The sequence below is a fragment of the Eumetopias jubatus genome, unplaced genomic scaffold, assembly GCF_037043125.1.
Source record: "Eumetopias jubatus isolate StellerSeaLion01/CBP00866 unplaced genomic scaffold, mEumJub1_p1.0 scaffold_16, whole genome shotgun sequence".
Taxonomy (NCBI): Eukaryota; Metazoa; Chordata; class Mammalia; order Carnivora; family Otariidae; genus Eumetopias; species Eumetopias jubatus.
Window position 1 is genome coordinate 11147979 of NW_028274822.1, and position 22351 is coordinate 11170329.

At 36.8% G+C, this 22351-nt stretch overlaps 1 pseudogene; it reads right to left on the bottom strand.

Moving 5' to 3' along the window:
- Window positions 1-20574: 20574 nt before the first annotated feature.
- LOC114208833 (heterogeneous nuclear ribonucleoprotein D-like pseudogene) lies at window positions 20575-21634 on the bottom strand (annotated as a pseudogene).
- Between the last annotated feature and the right edge of the window lie 717 nt (window positions 21635-22351).

Sequence of the window (22351 nt, forward strand, 5' to 3'; positions counted from 1 at the left end):
CCTGATGGGGACAATGAACTCCGAGAGGAGGTCATGCAGAGGGTGGGGAATAGAGGGAGAGATCGCAGTTCCTGGAAAGAACTTTGGTTTTTACTCTGAGGGATATAGAAAGCCCTTAAAGGGTTTTGAAGAAAAGAATATTATCTGATTTAAAATTTAATAGGGCACTTCAGCTATAGCATTGAGAATAAACTGGAGAATAATAACAGTAGAAGCAGGAAAGATTTTACTGTAAGAGATGATGATAGTGGTAGGGATGATGCAAAATGTAATTTTTTATAGACTCTGCTTCTAATTTTTTAAACTTTTTAAAATTGTGGTAAACATATAAGATTTGTTGCCTTCACCATATTTAAGTGTATATTTCAATAGTATAAAGTACATTCACATTGTTGAGAAACAGGTTTCCAGAATTTTTTCATCTTAAATCTGAAGCTCTGTACCCATTAAATAGTACTTACATTTTTTTTCACCCTCACTCTAGTTCCTGGTAACTACCATTCAACTTAGTTTCTATGAATATGACTACTTCCTATACCTCAAATGATTGGAATCATAAAATATTTATTTTGTGTCCAGCTTATTTCACTTAGCTACATGTTCTCAAATTTTATGTTACAATATCACAGAATTTCCTTCCTTTTTAAGGCTGAATAATACTCCATTGTGTGTAGGAGCCACGTTTTATCAATCTGTCCATGTACTTGGGGTTGCTTCTACCTCTTGGGCATTGTAAATAGTGCTGCTATGAACATGGGTGTGCAAATACCTCTACAAGATCCTGCATTCAGTTCTTCTGAAATCAAATATTTTTGACATCAGGAAGGGTGAATCTTCCAACTGTGTTATTTTTCAAAACCATTCTGGCTCTTCAAAGTCCCTTGAGAGAGAAAAAAAGAAAAACAAAGTCCCTTGAGATTCCATATGAAATTCAGGATAAACTTTTTGACTTTTGATTTTTTTAATGCCATTGAATTTGAGTAGGGCATGCTCTGAATCTCTAGAGGGCTTTGACTATTATTGACATCTTCACAATATTCTTTCAATCCATGAACATGAGATGCCTTTCTATTTACTCAAGTCTTTCCTTTTATTTGACAATGTTTTATAGTTTTCAGTATGTGTTTTTCACCTTCTTGGTTAGTTTTATTCCTACATAATTTATTCTTGTTGATGCCATTATAAATAGAATTGTTTTCTTACTTTTTCAGATTATTCAAAGTTAGTGTATATAAACAACTGATTTTTGTGATTTTGTTTGTATACTGTGACTTTGTTGAATTCATTTTAGTTCTGTGTGTGTGTGTGTGTGTGTGTGTGTGTGTGTGAAATTTTTAGTGTTTTCTTCCTGTAAAATCTTGTCTTCAAAAAAAGATAAGGTTGTTTCTAGTTTGAAGGTCTTTTATTTCTTGCCTAATTGCTTTAGCTAGGATTTCTACACTGTGTTGAATAGAAGTGGCCAGAGTGAGCATCCTTACATTCTCAATATTAGAAAAAAATCTTTCAGTATTTCACCAGTGAACATGATGTTAGCTATAAACTTTTCATAAATGGCCTTTTTATGTTGTTAACTTAATTTCTAGTTTGTTTTTATTATGAAAGTTTTTCTGTCAATTGATATGTGGTTTTTGTGTTCATTTTGTTAATATGGTGCATTATCCTGATTTTAATATGTTTTGAACCATACTTACATTCCAGTAATAAATCCTACTTGGTCATGATGTATAATCCTTTTAGTGTGTTATTGAGTTCAGTTTATTTTTGCATCAATATTTATTAGGGATATTGGTCTGTACTTTCTGGGAATGTCTTCATTTGGCTCTGGTATCACGGTAATACTGGCCTCATAGAATTAACTTGGCAATTTTCTTTCCTCTTCAGTAATTTAGATATTCAGGAGGATTGGTTTTAATTCTTTGAGTGTTTGGTAAGATTTTCCAGTGAAGCTAATCGTTTTCTAGTCTTTTACTTGTTAGGGGATTTTGATTACTGATTCAATATCCTCACTGATTGTCTCTTCAGATTCTCTGTCTCTTCATGATTTAGTCTTAATAGGCTATGTCTTTCTAGGAATTCATTCTAGGTTATTCAATTTTTGGGGGTGTAATTACTGATTGTATTTTTATGATCTTTTTTCTTAAGCATCAGTTGTAATGTCCCCTCTTTCATCTCTAATTTTATTTAAATCTCTCTTTTTCTTTTTTCCTCTCTTTTCTTTTTCTTAATCTACCTAAATGTTCATCAATTTTATTTTTCCAAAGAAACAACTCAGTGTTGATTTTTTTCCATTCTATTCCTTATTTTGTGTATCTCAGTTCCAGTTTTTATTATTCTTCATCTGCTAGTTTTGGTTTTAATTTGTTCCTTTTCTAGTTTCTAGAGGTGATAATTGTTTTGAGATATTTTTTCATACTAAATGTATGGATTTATAACTATATACTTTAATCTTAGTTGTAGCTATATACTTTCATCTTACATGGTTTTGTTACATCTCATAAGATTTGATATATTGTGTTTTCATTTTCTTTTTTCTCAAGGTATTTTTAACCAGCTTTGTGATTTGTTGAACTCAACTGTTAATTAAAAGTGCATTTAGGGGCGCCTGGGTGTCTGAGTTGTTAAGCGTCTGCCTTCGGCTCAGGTCATGATCCCAGGATCCTGGGATCAAGCCCCGCATCTGGCTCTCAGCTTGGCAGGAAACCTGCTTCTCCCTCTCCCACTCCCCTGCTTGTGTTCCCTCTCTCACTGTCTCTCTCTTCTCCCTCTCTCAAATAAATAAATAAAATCTTTTTTAAAAAAAGTGCATTTAATTTCGATATATTTGCAAATTTCCCAGTTTCCCTTCTCCTATCTCTAGTTTCATTGCAGTTTGAACAACAAAAAAAATACTTTGATTTCAATTTCTTTAATTTATTAAGACTTGTTTTGCAGCTTAATATGTCATATCTTGGAAAATATTCCATATGCATGTGAGAAGAATGTTGTTGAGTTCCTTATGTCTATTTTGGATTTGAATGCTTATTATACATATAATTGGAGGTGTCTGAAGCTGTGGATATAAAGATCTGGGATTCAGAGGAGTGCTCTAAGTCTGCCTATAAATATGAGACTCTCCTAGAATATAGGAAATAGTTCATGACAAAGATCTAGAGGGGACATCTAAAAAGTGAAAACAAATAGAAAAAGAGAAGTGGTCTAAAACTTATTCATAAAGTACTGCCACATTAAGAATTTGGGGCAGTGAAAAGGAATAGAAAAGGAGAACGAGTAGTCGGCAAGATGGTGGGAAGAAAGCCAGATGAAACTGGTGTTATAAAATATAAGGAAGTATTTTGAGGAGGAAGTAGCAGTCAAATGCTTCTAATCAGGTGAGACTTAATTTATTACCTTGATAAGGGTAGTTGGGCTGGGTGGCGTGGGCAAAACTAATTAGAGATAGTTCAAGAGGGAAATAATTTAAAATAAACAGAAGAATTTTTTTGAGAAATTTTGCTGTAAGAGAGAAGGGAAATGTGGGGGTAACTAGAAAGTAAAGTTTTAAAACCCTTTCTAGCTGATACTGTAAATCATATTCATTATAATTTTAGTATTTTGGAAAAAACGATGTTGTCTTTAAACAACCAAAAGAATGATTGTAGTAATAAAAACTTCAGGTCAAGCTAGTAGAGAAATTTACATGAAGGCAGTGAAGGAAGTATTTAAAACTTTGTACATATGAGATGAGATAAATTCTTAAGAGTCATCCTATGTAAGTAACACTATGATAGAAATAGTTGTTTTAAACATTCTTATTTAGATAAGTAGACTGTAATGTAGATGCTTTGCCAAATTTCTGATGCACAAAATTCATCACTTTTTAATTCATTTAAATTATCAAAACATCAATGTTTTGTGATGCAAATTCATATTCATCCTAATGCAATCTTAGTAATACATTAACATTTAGAGAAGTGATAGATATTGAGTACCTACTGAGTTGAACAATGGTATATTTTACTCTCTACCAAATGTCCACTTTTGTAAACTGCAGAGTTTAGGATAAAATTACTGTGAATCTCCTGAGCCATTCCTATTGTTATATGCCTGTATGTTATATGCAATGTGTTATCTGTTCTCTTCCCTGTGTAACCAGCAAATAGATTATCTTATCAATTAATAATACCAATGTAATCAATGCAGTGGATTATCATAATTTATTTTGTCAGAATTATGGTATCTTTATTTTTCTAAAATGTCTAAATACAAAGATGGAAGAAAAATAGCAGTAAATAAGATAAAAATAATCTACATCACGGTGTAATTTATGTCCTTTTGATGATCAATCTTTGTGTATATGGTATTCTGACAGGAATTCCAACCACCTTCACAACAAATGAGTATGTTAATGATGGATGAATAGTGTCCCCTTATATCATGAGAGACCTATAAGTCAGTTCTCAAAGAATTATGTTTTGTTTGTTGAAAAAGACCTATTTTCTTTCTACCGAGGAGATAAATCCTCTTATGTAAACTGTCATTATTTGAATGCATGCTTTAATTCTATTGAGTTGAATTGTGTTTCTGAGCTACTCTTTTGAATAATAGATATTTGTGTTTGAAAATATTGATAGCATAAGAGGATAGAAGTAACTTTTATGTATGCCATTCTTGTTCTATAATGTCCTATTTGTAAAATTTAAAACATGTTAAAATTTCAAAATAAAAGGGCAAATAATTTCAAAGGCAAGAATTCAACAGATTTACAAAAACAACACCTCAACATATCAGTTCACAGAGTGTATTTAGCTTCAGTGATGTTAAGAGGTAGCATGGCCAAAGGCTGAGTTGTGTATGTCCTGTCAGTAGGATTCACACATTTATGTTCACAGCCTCAGTCTGCTCCTGCTAGATTCTTTGTTCTTTTTTGGTCGAACAGATTAGGACAGCAAGACATGTAGGCTGATACAACATCAGGAACAAAGATACTTCCGTTGCCTTTAGCAACTCAATGATTTTTGTCAGCTGAAATGGAAGTTCTAGAAATCAGTGTTTGGTGGTTATCCACATTCTACATTGTTGCTACAACTTGTTAAAAATAGAACACCTGTAGACACCAAGACATTTGAATGGAACTGTTTAAAAGTATGTTCCATTTCACCAGTACCTTTTGCATTTTCTGTTTTAACTCCTAGTTTCTTCCAGTTTTCCATTCATCAACAATCAGTGCTATATCCTTGGAGGAAATACCCAATCTGTCAAGACATACGTATTATTAGTGTTAAGATTTCTTAAATAGACCATACACACACACACACACATACACACGCTCACACTCACACTCACACTCTTGAAGAGGACTTTTTACTGGTCACAGAAACTTTTCCCCTCACTGCATCCTAGAGAAGTAGACAGGATACTGTATCTAATCCTCATAGTGATAATGGAATTAAAAACCCTGAGGTTCTGTACAAAGCCTCAGTGTTGTTTCTCCCTATTACAAATGCTGAAATAAAATCTATTAGAAGTTAAATTTCCAAAACTCCAAAAGTATGGCAGGGAGTGTCTGAGCTACTTAAAATCAGTATTTTTGACTCATAGTCCTTAAACTGTCTTCCTACAGAGAATTAAGTATGTAAAGTCTGGAATGCCCCCTCCACTTTTGTGCAAAGCCTAAAATAGGTAAAAAGCACACCTACCAATTTATTTCCATAGTACTTTACTCAAAGAACTTTGAGGAAAGCAATGCTGTAAAATGGTACATGTTACTAAGAATGTGTAGTGTGCTAGTCTCCTAAGACTATTTGAATATTCATGTCTAATTTGGGAATAAAGTATTTCTTTGCCTCAAAAATAGTATTTTGATTAATTAAATGCAATTATTCAATTAAATGAATGCTTAATGGAAGGCTTATCATGAAAATTGTAGTTCCAGGTAATGTTGAAGATTCAGCAGGGGGAGCACACTACATGCTGGGGTCATAGTTCTTACTCAAATTCTTAAAGTTTCATCGGGTAGAACTTTGATAGCCTCTCACTGCACATTCCCATGTAGTCCTGGCTAAAGCGTATGAGAGACTAGAGTATCTGTCCTGCGTCCTAGTTACATAGAACCACTAGGATTTTAACTGGTTGCTTCCATCTTTTTAGGTTTTCTGTATCTTTTGCTTGTATATTGTCTACTATATCTACAGTCATACTTTGCTTTAAAAATGACTATGTATAATCACTTAATATTCCATGACAGAATATGGCAAATTATTAATCTATTATTAATTGGTGGGAGTATATGCTTCTCAGATATTACACATCATAATCACATGTAGTAAAGTAAGTCTTTAATGCACGATTGTTTCCCAAAATCAAATAAGCCTGGCATTTTACAGACAATCACAGCTATTTATTAATAATGAACACATGAAAAAATAAATGAGTAAGGGAATAATGAATGGCAGGGCTAATCATAAAGCTCCAGCTCAGATAACAAGTGAGATAGAGGTCCTAATGGAAAAAAAATATATGTACTGGAAATATGACAGACTATTTCACAACTCACTTGTTATGTAAGGGGAAGCTAATATATTAGCAGAACCTGTTTTCATCTCTTCTTTGATAGGGGCCGAATCTATATATTGGAAGAACTTTAGCAAACATGAAAGCATTCTGTTATATATGATAGGAGAAAATAATAGTGATAAAAATAATGATTTTTTCAACATCTACAGAAGCTAAAATTTCAACCAGACCTGACCCGATCCCCAATTCCAGATATCCAAATGATGACTGGTCATCTCCAATATCCCATAGGAAATAAGCAAAAGGTTTGTTGTGTCAGAATTAGATCTTAACATAAGGATTTATGTTAACATAATTTGTTCAGGGGAAAAAAAAGAAAAGTACCAGAAAAAGATGGGGACTAAGAAAGGGTGGTATAACAAGTAAAGTAGAATAGAGGAGTAACTTTGGCTTAATCCTGAAGGAGCTCTAGAGCCCTTGAAAGCCACATCTCAGAGTTGCTCTGCTTAGGTGCAAGGTGGCTGGAGTCTTTATCCTCCTGGATCTGTCAGTCATTGGATGAAGCCTGCCTCAAGACAAATGTGAATCTCAAGGCAATCTGGCTATCCATAAGTGCCAACAAGCAGGCCCCCATAGCCAGAGGGGTTCAGTGCTCACTGTTGGGAATCAGTGTAATAAAGAATGTAATGTTATACCAAAAACTAATGATGTACTACACGTTGACTAATTGAATTTAAATTTATTTTTTTAAGGTTTTATTTATTTATTTGACAGAGACCACAAGTAGGCAGAGCAGTAGGCAGAGAGAGAGGGAGAAGCAGGCTCCCTGCTCAGCAGAGAGCCTGATGCAGGGCTTGATCCCAAAACCCTGGGACCATGACCTAAGTTGAAGGCAGATGCTTAACCAGCTGAGCCACCCATATTTAAAGCCACCCAAATTTAATTTAAGTTCAGGTGCCCCTGAATTTAAATTAAAAAAAAAAAAAAAGAATGTAAAGGGACCCAAGGGGTTATGGGCAGAGCGCTGGAAATACCTGCATGGCTCAGTCCAAAACTCTTCCTGTCATTCTCAACTTTACTTGTCTTCAGTCTCTTAAATTCAGTAATGAAAAAAATCATTTCAATTTATTTTTCCAATTATATCCAAATGCAGACACTTCTCTTTCCCCTTCATACTCTCTTAATTCATCTCCTCCTGTCCTCTTGCCTCTACACAGTAAAGCCCTGAAGTTACCTACTGGCTGTCTCTCCCCTGTTCTTCATACCACAGCCAGCTTTGCATTTCTCAACCAGAAGTGTGAACAGGTGACTTATTCATGAAAATTATTATTCATTCCTCTCACCACCGAAGGGGTTCTGTTTGTCCAGTTTCCTAGAAAGATTTCAATGTCTATTATGATTAAGCACTGACGTAACATGCTCTTTCCTCAAAATCCTGGAAACTGTGCAATAATGAATCAATCTTCATGCTGATTGAGGTCTTCCTATTTTACAACTGTTATCTTCCGCCCTCTAATGGCCTCATTTCATCCTGACTTGTGCAGTGTCCTAGATCTAGTTTAGGAAGATGTTCAATGAACATGCTCTATGAAGACTGCTCTGAACCCTCTTTCCCTCCACTTCCTCCCCTCTCCATCATACACTAGGGTTAAGGACTTAGAAGTATAGTTAAATTTTTATTTTTTAAACTTCTATTTTTGCATTTAATAACTTGAACAATGCTTCTCAAGTAGGGTGATTTTTGTCCCTAGAGGACATTTGCCAGTTTCTGGAGAAATTTTTGGTTGTCACAGTTGGGAGGGGGAGGTGTAGATAGGAGAATCTAATGGATAGATGCTAGTATTGCTGCTAAATATTCTGCAAGGCACAGGACAGACCTCACCACAAAGCATTTTCTGGCCCCAAATGCCAATAGTGTTGAGGCTGAAAACTGTGGCCTGAGATGACATTATGTACCTATAGATGTCCTGCTTACTCTCTAGGTTTCCTTAGAAAGAGCTATGGCTTGCTCATCTTTGAGTGCTTAGTACCTAATATAATTCCTGGATCACGATTTCCATACTGGGAGAGGTTAGTACAATTTATGATACTAAAACTAACATATGAGAAAATCACATTAGTAGAGAAACATGTGTAAGATCTACAACCCTACACAATGACTTTTTCCCCCAAGTTTTTGGCTTCAAAGTTGTTGATTTGGACAAATTCAGAACCTAACTTTTAATCTGCTTGTCTTATATTCAATTGATCTAAGATAATTCTTCCTTATATCAATATTTTGATTATGCTATTGGAAATATATACATATTTGTAATTCTGATTGGCTTCCCAATAAATAGAATCAGGAATCAACTATATTTGCTGCCTATTTTGCAAATGTGGAGCTCAGGTGGCACTAGAATAGGTATATCTCTTCATGGGGTGGCTGTCCTGCCAGTTGGGCTATAAAACAGCTGTGACTTTCATCAGATGACTTTCACAATGAAAAAAAAAAAAAGGCCCCCAAATGTGTCATCTCTACAACTGCTTTATCTTCAAAGAGAAAGCAAATATATTTCTTTTACAAATATTTTAAAGGACCAACTATACATATTCTACAATAATTTTCTTTAGCTTTTCCTGAACCTAAGATAAATGTATATCTAGTTTGAGGAAGTTACAAGAATCCATTCGTTTATTATAAGAGATATGAAACTGCAAAGCTGAATTGACATAAATAGAAAAAATATCAGTTATTTTATTAGAACAATACAAGATTATAACTTAATTCCAGTGAACACATATATACTACATATATAATCAAGCATAGATTTGTCAAGAGAATCAATGTAGATAATCAACCTAGTGTCAGACAAATCAAAGGTTGGAATTTCAATGTATTAAGGACCATCCTGAGAATTAATTTACCTAACAAAAATCTTTAACTTCTGAATTTATGTCTACTGAAGAAAGGAAAGGATATAGTATTGAATCAGACCTAATTGTTTTTTTTTTCTTGGCATGAGAGTTATTACACAAAGTGTTGATTATCCTTCATTCAAATTTGAGACCTCATCCCAAACTTTAGGACACTTAAGACAGGAATACCTTCCTTCTTTCTACTACAACATAACCTGGGTTCACAATTATTAAATAAATGAGAGAAATTTCATAATTTGCTCAGTCCCTAATTACTTTAATATTTAAATTCTGGCCTTACGGAAAGTCTCAGGTGGTACAGCCAAATTTATATTAAAATGCAAATGGGAGATTAAATAATTGAAGTTATTTAAATAATGCGTAGTCTCTTTTTCATACCTGCCTCAGTATAGATTGTAAAGACAAAGATAATTTATCCTAGAAAATTATGGGACTTTTTGTTAAAAATGCTTTTCTCATACAGAAATTAATCATGTCTTTCTTCACCTCTCTTAATTTTGGACTACTTCATAATTTTCTTTTTTCATGACAGCTCAAATGAATTTAAATTTTCTCTGTAAATAACCAGCCAGGATGAAATTAATTATGCAATTTTCATTTTAACACCACACAAATTATGAATGTATGCAGATAAGCTATTGCAAAGCCTATGTATTTATCCAAAATAAGAAATATTGGTGATAAGAGGGCTATGTGCATATGTATCATATTAATATAATGGCCTTAATTTTCTCATAATAAACAGCTAATCTCTTCCTCTATAGATTAAGACCACTTCAAAATTGAGGCATATAAAATACATTGCCATTTTTGTCAGTGGGATGATTGGATACCCCACTAATAAAAAGAAAGAATTTTGCTGAAAGGAAGATAGCTGAGAATGTTTATTTTAAAAAATAATTTTAGTATATCCACTTTGGAGAAAAGAATGAATTTTCTTATAGTATTTTTAGCATTAGATTTTGTCTAAAAGGAACTTTTATTTTCAAGAAATAACTGTGAAAATGTATAATCCCATAGTGCTTTTAAAAAATGGGTAGTTTCCTTCATTTATCAGAACCTGTGGCCTCAGCAAATATGGCAAAAATTACTTAGTAAATTACCGGAGTATTGAGCTGTCTATCTTTTTCTTCAGAGAAGGCACTGACATCTAGATTTTTTTTTCTTTTAAGTACCTGCCAGTTCATGAAAGTAAGTTATATATTCCCACCACTCTCCCATGAGCCAAAAAGATAAGAATAGCATCCTTGGTGTCACTGATGTCAGTCACACATACTAGACTGTGGAATTGTGCTTGGAAGGACAGATTTTCTGTAGTGACTAAATAACCGTTTCCTTTGGGTTAACATTCATGGGAAAATAGAATAAGGTAGCTAAATCCTTGATCACCGAATAGATAATCACAGCTCTATAGCTGGAAGAAGTGGTAATGGGACAGTGGGTAAGACACTTAACTCTGTTTAAAATGTACCTTAGGATGATGGACTCTGAAAAACAAACTGAGGGTTCTAGAGGGGAGGAGGGTAGGGGGATGGGTTAGCCTGGTGATGGGTATTAAAGAGGGCACGTTCTGCATGGAGCACTGGGTGTTATGAACAAACAATGAATCATGGAACACTACACCAAAACAAATGATGTAATATATGGTGATTAACATAACAATAAAAAATTTTAAAAAAAGAAAAGAAAAATAAAATGTTTTATTTTACCCTTAAAAAAAAATGTACCTTAGGAATTGTTCTTTTTTGGGAGGGCAAGTCTCCTCTAGGAAGGCAGATATGAATGAAAAAACCCAGGTCTCCTCTCTCACATGAAGATTGTTAAATAGTTGGTATCTTTTGATAGAGCAGTGACCCAAAGAAAAAGATTTTCTCAGGTCTCATTGAAGTGTTGAAATTTCATCTATATGGACTATAACTAAACTGACCTAAACCATCTTTTTGGTCTTAGTAACATAAAAATATGGCTCTATGACTTTATTTTGCACACAAAACCTATCAGACCTCTGTTATGGGCACTGGGGAAAACTCGGAATTGTTCTCTGCCTCTTACCTGCCCCTTTTCCTGTACGTTCCAAATCCCCAAGGGCAGGTCTGAGCCCTAGTGTCTGTTTTAATGTGTTTTGCGAAGTTTAAAAGAGATATGTTGCTGAACTCATGTAGGGGTGCTCATGTAATTTTGGGATCTCCTTCCATGAACTGGTGTTACAATTCTGTAATAGAACTAAGGCAAAATCCAATTCTTGGCCATCCTGAGAAGATCCAGTAGATAAAACTGTCTGAATCAGAGTGAACTGGGTTTATTATACCAGCTTAGCTATTCACAGGCTTTAAGTGACCTTGGATATATTATCAATAACTTATAGTTTCAGCATCCACACTTATAAAATAGGGAAATAATAGCACTTCTTGTTGTAATTAGATGGGATACTTTATCTAAAGTGTCTGGCATAAAGAAAGTTCATAACAAATGTTAGGTTTTCTCTCCATCAAATTATTTTTTTTCCTTTTCTCTATAATTGAGAAATGTTATTAATAGTATAACAGCCCAGGAACATTATGAGTTAAGTAGTTGTTTTCTTTTTGGTTGATTCAGATTGGACTTTACCACTGTCTAAGCTAAATATCCTCAACTTGTAGATGAATATTGTAAAAGAAAAAAGGTACACGTATATGCCCATGTAAATTGAAAATACCTTGTACCATCTCTTTTTTCCTTTTCTGCTTCTTGCCTAAAATTTGACAACTGCAAGACAGAGTAGGAATGTCTACTGTGATGTAAGGACTTTGCAAACATAGAACGAAGGCAAGCCTGAACTCAGAGAAGAGTTCAGAGAGAGCTGAACTCTGCAGGTGTCATCTCTGCTTGCCTAATTCTAGTTGTATAGCTACCTAAGTCACTGAGGACAAACACCCTCATAACTTTCCCTGCTGATGCTGAGCCATTGTGCTGAGCCGAGTTTCTTGCTTTTGAGGAATCTGAGGCCCAGTCTGCTCAGAGTATTTTGCTGTACCATACACCGGCACAAAAAAGAAACTATATGAAATTATTTACCAAAGATTTTCCAGCAGGCTAACATCTAGTGTGTTTGCAGATCAGCATGCAATGTTGGGCAAAGACTGAGGCTGTACTTCTCAAGAATGAGAGCAAAAACAGGCACATAGCATGAGCTGTGAAAAAGCACATCTCTGTCAAATCTCTCACACATTCATACTCAGCAATTCTAGATACAATCATGTAACTCAACACCATCATGTCGAAACTGATTTTCACGCACGTGTGAGAAATACTTTAGTAATTACTTGTTGAAATGAAAAGCAGAATGTCTGAAATGAAGACATTAGATGCTTTTACTGCACCTAAATAAACTGGCTCCCATCCAACAGACTTTTTGACATACACTTCAAGTCCCTGTATCTCCATGTCCAAAGCCCCTCAGGATCACCAAGGTGTGGGGGCTTTAATGCCATTATCTTGTTCTTGTTTCTTCCTCAAGACAAAGCCTGAGAGAATTATGGAGTGCAGCTAGCTTATTTTGGAAATTGATCCCAGGAAACAGGATTTGAGGCTGGGAGTAGAAGAGGAAGTGAAGGGAAAGTCAGTCATGGGGTACTATGAAGTGGTATTGGGGTATTATGAAGCTGACCACCTCTGTGCCCTGTTCCCTGAAGCCACCTAAGAAAGTACGTATATATGCTCTGGTTCACATCCACTGGACAGTGTTAATGTCCTTTCACATTCAGGTTGGTTCTTATATCAAAGTAGCTGTTAAGTTTCTAACAAGTGTGACAAACAGTGATGTCACAGAAGCCTGGGGAAGAAATTGAGAGAGATTCAGTGTAACTGCAATGAGCTGCTCTCAGTTTAGGCCTGTGCCTGTGACTAGAGTTCAGACTAATGACTCGAGTTCAGAATTCAAAGTTAGGCTAAGAGGATATAAAAAAGGAGCATGACACTTTCACTCCCAGCACCATTCAGAGAAATTAATATCCTATAAAAAGTCCAACCCTTCACACAGCCAAAAAGTTGGTGACCAACTCTTGTGCCTAAGCTCAGGGTGTATAATTGTGAGTATGGGGAAAAGCATTCTGTAAGTGCATCTCTGGCATTGATGGTGAAGGGACCAATAATATTTTCATCCCTGGATCAGGTCCCCATATTCTAGTTACCGGGAACACCGAGCCATACATATATTGTGGAATAGTGTATATACTGCCTTAGGTAGGGTATTTTCTGGGACTGTCGTCCTAACCAAACATGTAATAAACTACTCAGCTGGCTACTTCAAAGAGATGTGTTCTGGTAAGACTATTGAATGCCATTGTCTTAAATTGAACATTGCACCTCTCATAATTTCCAGTGAGCCCCTTGGTTTTAGGCAATATTATGAAGAATATCTTATGGTAAATTAGAAACGCTATTACCATATGGATAATGGTGTTTCAGGTCCATTATGCAAAAACTCTTCTGGTTGACAGGGGAGAGTAGCTGACCTCCATTGGAAGACTCCTATCTGTTTCAACACTTTCTCTTTAGTGGCAAATATTGTCTGGTTGTTATGAAAATGAGATAGATCGCCCCTCTTTGTGCCCATTCCTATAGATCTATGTACTTTGTACCTTTCCTAAACATCGTTGGCTTCAGGCTCCTAATCTTGCTTCTTCTAGGCTCCTAACGAAACATCCAAACCTCTTGTTCAAGAATCCATGTATATTTGCACATCAGGTAACCTTCCATATAAGGTAAATAACCAAGCACACTGCTAACTGCTCTGCTCAGTGTGGAGATTTTCCTTGACCACTGTCCTCAAAGCCATCCTTGGTAGGCCTGTTGGGTAGTGAAATAGATATAATACACAGTCACTGTCTTGTAGCATGTTAACCCAATGAATTTGTGAAGAAGGCCATTCTACTTTATGAGGTTGTTATGGGGAAGGCCCTAAAAGGCCACATATATAAATGAAGAATAAAGCATTGATGTAACTAAGGGAGGTGACAAAGGAATCTAAGTCATCTATTCATTCAACATACCTTTGCCTTCTGGACCATCCCAAGCCAGATCTACAATGCATTATTTTCTATGCACAAGGGATTGCTACTGTGGCTGCCCAACCCTGCTGGATGGATCTTGGAATACTTAGTTCAGAATGGGCTGCTCTGATTGCATAGTGAGTTAGCAACTCCTCAGAAGCTTCCCAAGTATAATATGAAACTGGTATTTGTACATGGTGGGAAGGGAGAGACCAAAGAGGCAGACCACTCCAGATTGGTAGGTTAGCAGATTTAATGAGCAAGGGAACTTGTATAAGAGGCTTGTCTTGGGTGACTGGCTGTAAGACCAGAAGATCTCCATACCCACCAGAATCCTGAATTTATAGAGACCTTACCTGGGTTTAATCCTGTACACTCTCCAGGTAGTCTCAACGCCACGACTCTATCTCAAGTCTGTATTCTTGGAGCAGCTTCTGGGAGTGGGGAAGGCAAGGAGAACACACATTCCAAGAATGAGGTAGAGCATGAGAGTGGCCTCCAATTGCCCCAGTCTAGCTTATAGGTCAACTAGCAGTCACATCTTCTCATTGACCTCCCCCCATACATAGTCACTTGTTTCAGGGTCAGGTGTTCAGCCCTAATAGGATGAGTGCCACACCAACAGCTGTCTTTAAGTATTTTTCTGCTGGAGGATGCAAGATCTGACTTCAGTCCCCGAGAAGTCTGCTCTGTGACACTCTCTCTTGGCTTACTAGGGATACCACATGGTACTTTATCTGCTCAGATACCTCCAGCAGTGTCAGATCTATGGAGTCATGTGGCATGAGTGGAAAGACAGCTTATACAACAACTTAGAAATGCTGGAGATCGCTCTTTTTGCCCAGGGACTTCTGAGTCACCTGATAAATTCACGGGAATAATATTTTATATATAACATATGCCACCTCCAGAATCCAAAGAGGCCCAGCAAGCTTAAAGTAAGGTGTCACAAATGTGCAAGAATTGGCCCTGTACCTCAGAGAGATATAGGCATGACTCATACCATCAGAGCCTAAAAGTTGTTCTTGGTATGGCAGATCCTTTAGTCTTATTTCCCACCCTCTGGAATGCATGTGTCTTACTAAGGTACCCAGAATACTGTTTCCTGAATGGTGTGATCGCAAAGAGCATGACTGCATTAATATAGTGACCAGTGTAATGTTCTGTAGGAAAAGAGGGTAGTAAAACCCCTTGTAGGCTATATTTTAACACAGTACGGAAAAGGAAACACAACTCGGGGAAGACAGAAAATGTGTACTGTTGCCTTTTTCACATTAGGAGACTTTATTAAAGTATAAAATATAGAAAAGTAAACAAATCAGAAGTTTTCACATTGGTAAGTTTTCAGAGTGGACACATGCTTATCACCAACAGTAGGGCAAAACTGAACATTATCAGTGGTTTTCCAGTGATTACCTGCTCCACTACCCTGGTATCTAACACCATAGACTGGTTTTGCTTTTCTCAGTACTTGTTTGTATCTGTCTTCTTTTGTTTAATATTCTTTGTGAGATCGTCCATATTATTCTATGCAGTTGTAAATTATTCTCACTGCTTTAAAGGACTCCATTTATGAATATTAGTTTATTCATACAATTGTTTATGCACATTTGGATCTTCAATATGACACGGTTATAGTGCTTTTAAAAGAAACTTGTACATGAATTTTGTTAAATATTTGATTTTTTTTCTCTTGTATATACCTAGGAGATATATCATTAGGTGATAAGATTTGCAAATATATAGCTTTAGTTGATATTGCTAAGCCATTCTCAGTTGTGGGGCCCCAGTTTATACCTAATATATATAAAGCATTCCTTTTGATATACATCCTTCCAACACTACTGTCTTTCTTTTTTCACTTTTGGTAATGTTGATGGGTGTTTCGAGGTATCACAATTTGTGATTTTAATTTGTATTTCCTTGATAACTAATGACTTTAAGCACATGTTTGTATTTATTACCAATTGGAAACCCTATCTTGTGAAGAACTTGCCCAATTAGTGTTGCCCATTTTTTCAAATGGGTTGGCTGCATTTTTATTAGTCCATAGCTCTTTTTGTATTTGAATATGAATACTTTGTTGGCTGAGATTATTGCAACTATTATCTCTATGAGTCTTGACTTTTTAACTCTCTCCTTGATGTCTCTTCATGGCAGTTCCTAACTTTGATCAATAGCCACATACCCAGTGCCAGAGGCTGTGTTATTTGCATACCAATACCATATGTGACATACCAGCTGCAATTGAAGTACCGTCTGTTTAAGTTTATGATATTCCACAATTATCTGGCACAATTTTAGTTTTTCAGTGCCCAGACTGAGAACTAAATGTGGATTTTTAGAGCATACTACTATCATATCCTTTAATTTTTTTTTTTGATGGTGGCATTAGCCTGTTTAATTCATCCTAGTATGAGTTTGCTTGTGTGATGGAAGGAAAGAAGGATTTCGGGAAATTCCAATTGGTCTTCCCCCATCTTAATAGTTCTTAATTCACAAGTAAGAAAGAGTTAATGGAGTTCTTTTGCTATAATCTATACATTCCAATTATGCAATGAAAAATACTTACATGATGAGTACCTGGACATTTTGGAGTGTCTGAGAGAGATGTGTGCCAAAATACCATTCATCACCTGCCTGCCGTGTACTTTCACTCTGACTATCACGATGTCTCAGTTCTGCTTGTATCTGAATCCATTCAGACCTGGTACCCAACAGCTTTTGGTTCCTTCAATTAAAGCATTTGGGGTCTGATAATTGACTTAGATCTAGAAATGATTAATGGATCATTAATTACCCTTGCGGTGGCTGACCTCCACATTTTGCTATCCATTGCCTCTCTTCTCTGATTGTGTCAATGATATCCAAGCTGGTTTGCCACCTTCTAATCCCTAAGATCATTAATCTATTAGTCATTGCCCTAAATCCCTGCAGGTCAAAAAACCCTGGCTGTCTCTCCAGTCTTGTTGCCTTTACCTTGCCTTGGTCAGTTCATTACCACCACTGGGCCTCTGCTGATCTAAAAAATCCTATTATACACAGCAACGATAGAGAGCCTAGTTCCACAACAGCCTTCCCTGCTATCAACTCTGGCATAAAGAAGGCAGTTATTACTTCTCCAAAGGTGTTGCTATATAACTTACCCAATAACCTGCTTTACTTACAGCTTTAACAACAGGAAGTGGCCTTATGTTACTCCTGGAGAACATAGGTGATAGGTATCCTGGTCTCACGTATTAAATCTTCTAACATCCCCACATCAACATCTGTGAGGCTTCTTTTATCTTTTACATTCTCAGCTATTCATTGTGGCTCCCACTATGTTCATCACAAAATTATCCCAGCAGCATATAAGGAATAGTTCCGGGTATTATTGACCAAATGTTAAATCTCAGATCACAAGAGTAGACAAGCATGTCAATAAATTCTCCCTTATCTGCCCTATAATCTCCCTTTCTGGTCCAATACATTCAAGATTTACTATAAACATATAATAACCCATTTCAAGATCTGAAAACCCTTTGGTAAATAGGTGGTGTCTTCTCATAGCAGAGAAGGAACTTACTAGCTTGGGCTTTGTTGAGACAAGCCCAAGTTATTCACCTGGAGATGATAATAAAATGAGAAAGATAAGGACAAATTTTAGGAGCCATTGGAAAGCACCCATCTCATGAAGGGGAGGGTTCAAGATAATCCAAGAGTTCAGGTTTATTCACCCAAATATCCCTGTCCCAAACTCAGCATCCCATTCTTCGGATCAAAGTCAAAGTCCTGACTTTGGCAAAGGATACCTACACTTGATCTTAGCTAAAAGGCCAAGAAGCGATGGCAAAGGACACCTGCTGAGGTGGAACATTCAGTTTTTCTGCAACTTGGAAGCTATAGGAGGTAGTTGATCTGTTGAATTTATAATTACTATTTCCCCATTTCCTTCAAGTACCCCCACTGACAACTAAACCAATGCTTCACTTTCCACCTCTACCTTAACAAGTTCACCACCAGTTAAATGATAATTGTGAAATAATCACACATCAGGGGTTACATCTTCACACCTACCCTTAGTAATAGGGTCATTATTGAGCCTGATACCAATCAATCAGAGGACGAGTTCTAAAGTTCCCTCCAGAAGGTGTCCTTTCTAGAGCCAGATTTATAACCAGTTCTCTTAATCTGGGTTCCCACAAAAGCAGAGCCTGAGAAAATATCTTGAATGCAAGGATTTTAGGTTTGGAAGTAATCCCAAGCAAAGGAAAATAGTTGTAAAGAGGAAAACAAGGAAGGTGGGACAGTTAATACAAAGATGAAATGTCGACCTGATCACCACTGTGGACAAATGGATTATATCTTGCTGACAACTTTCTTTTTTGTTTGTTTGTTTGTTTGTTTAAAAAGCCTTTATTCATTTTGATCTCAATGTCAACTTCTCACCTAATCATAAATTCGAACAGGATTCACTGCCTTAAAGACACTGCGCCTACAGATTTTGACAACAACTTAAAATGAAAATTTCCCTTGTTCCCTAAGGTTGCATGTTGAAATAATAAACAGTCCCTTGCAATAACCAACTTTGGTACTTGGCCTAGGTTTAAGGTCAAATAGCAAAACAGGAGCAAAAAGGAGGCCAAGTGCATTGTAACTTGATAGCCAGCAAGTACAAACATCATTGAATAAAGAAAGTTGCAGGCACCAAATAAACAAAAGGCAGGTTTATCAGCATAAAAAAATTTGCATCTGGTTGAAGGTGAAAACTACTCCGCTTGTGAACATGTATGCCAAATCTAGAGGCTAATGTGGAACCACAGAAAACAAACTTAAAAACCTTAAATCCAATTGCACTGAATGTAAAATTCAAAACTTGGGTTTACCCAGGAAATTCTCCCAAATCTAGGGCTAAAACTGCTTTTTGATGCACCAGGAAGATGTTTTAATGACTTAGCCACTTAGATTTGCACTGACATACATAAAATTTAAAATATACTTCTCCCTACTACTCCTTCCTATGTCCGAATCTGGGTATGCTTAACTACCCAGCTCATGCACTAATGAATTAAAAATGGTGAAATCTACTACCATGACTTTTTCTAAGAACTCACATCACATTAACAGTTAACACCCAATATAGCTTCCTAAAAATGCCCCAGTAGAAAACATTTTGTTCAGTTTGGTGCTTGCTGTGACAATACCAACAGAATACAACTAATTCCCTCAGCCACTACTTCAAATACCTCAATCTAACTTCTGCTCAAATTTTAACCTCATACTATCTGCCAAAATGCTTGTTAAAATTAAACTGCTTTTTTAAACTGCAGCTCCTATACACAAGTTTAACAGGGCCTTTTCCCTGGGTATATCTGGACATTTTAATCAAGAAAACAAAGTCATGGTACTATGATTAGCCAAAGCTCTTTCTAGCAGACCACTGATTCTGATTTAGCATATCTTTAATAAATGGCTTCCCAGAGACAGGAACAAAGCACAATCTTTTCTATTCATGAAAGGAGCTACCAACATGCTTTGTGCCAGAAAGGTGCACTTTTCCAAGACATAGTCCAGAAGATTCATGGTCTGCTAGAAAACTTCCACTAAGGACAACCCTATGACAAGATCTCCAGATATACAGAAAAGAAACATTAAAGGTGTGATAGAAACCCCGTCTAGCAGGGAAATGAAGCCTTAGATAGTATACATCTAACAAAAATGGGGAGCAGGGGGACACTGTAGCTGGCTATTCATAAAGGACCACAGTTTCTCCCTATGGACCACTACTCTCTACAAAATAAACTGTGCCTTAATTATTGCTTATTTTAAATTACACCTCTACAGAGCTATTTAGTACCTGACACAGAAAAACAATCTCATAAGGAAGCATTTGAGGTTTAACATGAAATCATACAAATAAAATTTGTATAAACACAAATCCACATCGAGTCATAGCACACATAGCAGAAGACAAAGTAAAAACGAAGAAAGCTAATTGGCGGCTATATACAGTTGGACACAGTTGTGTCTTGTACACTAGAAAGGCTTTTACAAAATAATCATCTTAGATCAACAGAAGACCAGTCTTCAGTGTTGTCCTGCAACATGGGTTAACTTTAGCAATCTCCTCCTGTTTTCTCCAACGTCCTCCTTTAGTATGGCTGGTAATTGTTTTGGTGATTGCCACCCCCTCGAGACGCCTTGCGGTAAGTGCTCTGTTGCCCACTGTAGTCTGCACATCCCTGTCCGTATCCATAGTTCCCACAGTTAACCCAGTATGATCACCACCAGAGGCACTCTTGTAATTTCCATATCCTTGATCATAATAGCTATTAAATCCTTGTTCCAGTTTTGGCTCTGACCTTGTCCAGGACCCCTAGTACCACCTCGTCCACCAGCTGCAGCACCTATTCCTCCTTTTTGTTGCTGTTGCTGTCTGTATACCTCTTTGGGTTGTGCGACTTTGATTTCACACTTCCCAGAACCAATTTGCTGATAGCTGCTGTCTAACAATTTCTTTACTGGCCCTTCCTCTGTATATGTGATAAAACAAAATCCTCTTCTTTCATTTGTTTTTGTATCCATGGGAAGTTCAATATTTTCAATCTCTCCAAAGGCTCCAAAATACTCTTTAATTTGTTCTTCAGAAGTATCTGGGCTCAATCCACCCACACAAACCTTTTTGGGGGGTTCTTTCCCTTTTAAAGCTTTGGCCCTTTGGGGGTCTATCAATTTGCCATCCAATTTGTGTTCTTCCAGTTCCAAATCCTTATCAACACTAGCAGCATCTTTGAAAAGCACAAATCCAAATCCTCTTGATCTTCCAGTCACTGGATGTTTTAATCGTACAGTCTACAGCTTCCCCAAATCGAGACAGATACTCAGATCTTTCTTGCTTGTATCCCAGCCCAAGCCTCCAATAAACATTTTACCGTCATCCTGCTGATTCTTGCTAGCGTTGATCTTGGATCCCTCTGGAATTCCTCTACGATGCTGTACTCGTTCGTGTCCCCCAAGGTGGCGGAGTAGTCGGCCATGGGGTGCTGGCGCGCAGTCCGGAACGCGGCAGCAGCGGCGGCGGAGTGCTGTCTGGAGCTGGATTTACCACGGCGGCGGAAGAGCTCTTGCTGACAACTTTCTAAAGAGTCTTGTAGAATACACCTCAGAGCTCGCCACCATAAAGACAGATTAGAAGAGCATTTATTAATCATATAACTAGATAACCCCCTTCAGCAAGAGTTGCCTCAAAGACGTTAATTCACTTATATTTCCATTTTGTGCAAGGTCATGATAACTGAGAGAGTACCTGCAGAGGTGTTCTGAGTGACATCTGCGGTATATACTGAAGTAGAAGGCTGCCAGTGTACAACTGCAGTTGGTTGGTTTTGGCAGCAATATTGTGGGTAAAATGGTGGGCTGAGAAAATATACGGTATACAGAGGTTACAATTTTGATTTCAAGTTTTGTTTGATTCTCTGGTCTTAATTGCTGACTTTTGCTCTTTTTTTTTTCTTTTTGATTTATACGTTCTAAAGACCTTGTAGATGTGTTCATAGAAGTCTTTTTCACAAAAATATTATAGGGACGCCTGGGTGGCTCAGTCAGTTGAGCATCCAACTCTTGGTTTTGGCTCAGATCATAATCTCGTGGTCGTGAGATCTTGTCCCTCCTGAGTTCCATGCTCAGTGGAGACTCTGCTTGAGATTTTCTCCTTCTCCCTCTGCCCTTCCCCCTCTCCACTCTCTCTCTCACATCATTTATATATATATATATATATATATATATATATATATATATATATAGGCACCTAGGTGGCTCAGTTGGTTGAGCAGACTCTTGGTTTCTGCTCAGGTCTTGATCTTATAGGTGGTAAGATTGAGCCCTGCCTCAAGCTCCAGCTAAGGGGGGAGTCTGCTGGAAGATTCTCT